This window comes from Dipodomys ordii, unplaced genomic scaffold, assembly GCF_000151885.1.
Source record: "Dipodomys ordii isolate 6190 unplaced genomic scaffold, Dord_2.0 Scaffold29, whole genome shotgun sequence".
Lineage (NCBI taxonomy): Eukaryota > Metazoa > Chordata > Mammalia > Rodentia > Heteromyidae > Dipodomys > Dipodomys ordii.
The window spans coordinates 2,718,534-2,720,661 of NW_012267245.1; positions in this window are offsets into that span (position 1 = coordinate 2,718,534).

Below are 2,128 nucleotides of genomic sequence, written 5' to 3' on the forward strand. Positions count from 1 at the left end.
GGGGGGGGGGGGGGGGGGGGGGAGAAAGCTTCTCAAACTGGCGCGGGTGGCCAGGATGGTCCCACCAGCCCCGGAGCCCGCAACCTCCCCGGAGATGACGTCACCGCCAAGAGGTGCCGGGCCGCGGTGACATCATGGCCTCGCCGCTCCCCCCCACCCCCCGTCCCCTCCCCTCCCCTCCGCCGGGCGCGTCTTGTTTATACGCAGCGGCGCCTTTAAAACGCCGGGACGGCCCGGGATTGTCCAACGGGCCAATGAGGGGCGGCCTATGCAAACGAGCTCCAGTCCACCGGGCCCCGGGGATTGGCCCGACGCGCGCTGACGTCACACAACACACTTAACTGCCCCGCCCCCGGCGTGGAGGGCCGGCGGGAAAGGGGCGGCGCGCGGACGCGGTTGCAGGCCGGGCTCGGGGTCCCGGGGCTGCGGGGAGTTAAGGGGCCGCAGCGCCTCCAGGTCCTGAGTTCGAGCCCCGGGGCTGGCAGCCTGGATAAAAGAGCCAGGTTCAAACCCTGGGCCCCCCTCTTCCCCTTCCTGCTTTGTGGGGAAACAGTGTCTTCCTCCTGCGACTGTATGTTAAATTAGGCCTGGGAGGGGGGTGTGCAGTTAGCAAGCTCTCCTGGTCAATCCTTTTGGGGTCCCCCTCTGCCAGCCCCACACCCACCAACCCTTGCTGGGTGCCCTCTCTGGCTGTCCCTGACTGCCAGTCTTTCTTTTCCACCTGGATCCTCTTTCTTTTCCACCTCTTTTCCACCTGGATCCTCTTTCTTTTCCACCTTTTTCAAGCTGCTCTGCCACACCAGTTTCCAGGAGCTCTGTACTCAGCTCCACACACACACACCCCATCTTTGCCTACGGCCTAGATCCCCTGCCTTCCCCCCCCCCAGCTTCACCTCAGGCTATTTAATCTGCCTGTTACTATCCCTCCGCCCCCACCCCCCCCCGCAGGGAAAGTTCAGCCTTTTTATTTGTATTCATTTTCCTCATAGTCCTAGGGGCTTTTGAACTCAGGGCCTGGGGCTCTGGTTCCTTAGCTTTCACTACCCAAGACTGGTGTTCTAGCGCTTGAGCCACAGCTCTGACTTCGGGCTTCTTGGTGGTTTATTGGAGACAGAGAGTCTCATGGTCTTTCCTGCTTGACCTGGAATTGGAATCCTCATAGCTGGGATTAGAGGTGTGAGCCATGGGTGCCCAGTACACATCTTGCTTTTTTTTTTTTTTTTTTAACCTGGTAGGATTAATCCCACCTTGCCAGGAAAAGCAGTAGAGTATTTCCATGGGGCTCTTCTGCCACCTCTCCAGCCAGGCCATCACCTAGTCCTGGCCTGGCTCACTGGTACTGGATGCTCAAAGGAAAGGCTGTGGGAGGAGAGGCCCCTGGTCATAGTTGGTCAAGAGCTACCCTTCCCGGCCACATACACGCTTTTCTCTTTCCGCATCCTTCCATTTCCCTAGGCTGGGCCCAGTCCTGGAAGTCCTCAATAAATCCCAGAGACCAAAAGCTCTTGAGTATATGCAAAACACAGCCCAACTTTATCCAACTTCTGAATGTTTCCATAAAACCCAGAAATTCTGGACTTTGCTTCAAAATCCTGTACTTTGGAACACCCCCCCCCCATGTGGAGATAGAAACTGGCACTCCCAGCTCCTGCCTGCCCCCAGGAGGGGAGGTACTGTTCTCTTTCGCCATAAAGTGGGTCCAAGATGGGAAGTCTCTGCCCTTGCCACAGAACCCCAGAAGCCTGGCCGGCCTCCCGAGCTCCAGAACCACATGTGTGATGTCCTGATTTTGCCACTGCTTCTTGCAAATCTGTGGTGGAAGGCAAGGAAGGCCCTAGGGTCTCCTGCCAGGTCTGATCATCTCAGTGACCTCCACTATAGGGAGAAACTGAGGCAAAAAGCCCTATGTCTCTTTTTTTTGTCAGTCATAAGTCTTGAACTCTGGGCCTGGGCGCTGTCCCTCAGCTCTTCAGCTCAAGGCTAGCACTCTACCACTTGAGCCACTTACCAGGCTGGCTTTGAACCTCGATCCTCACACCTCAGCCTCCTGAGTAGCTAGGGTGACAGGTGTGAGCCACCGACATTATGTGTCACTTTTTTTTTTTTTTTTTTTTAACCTGGTAGGATT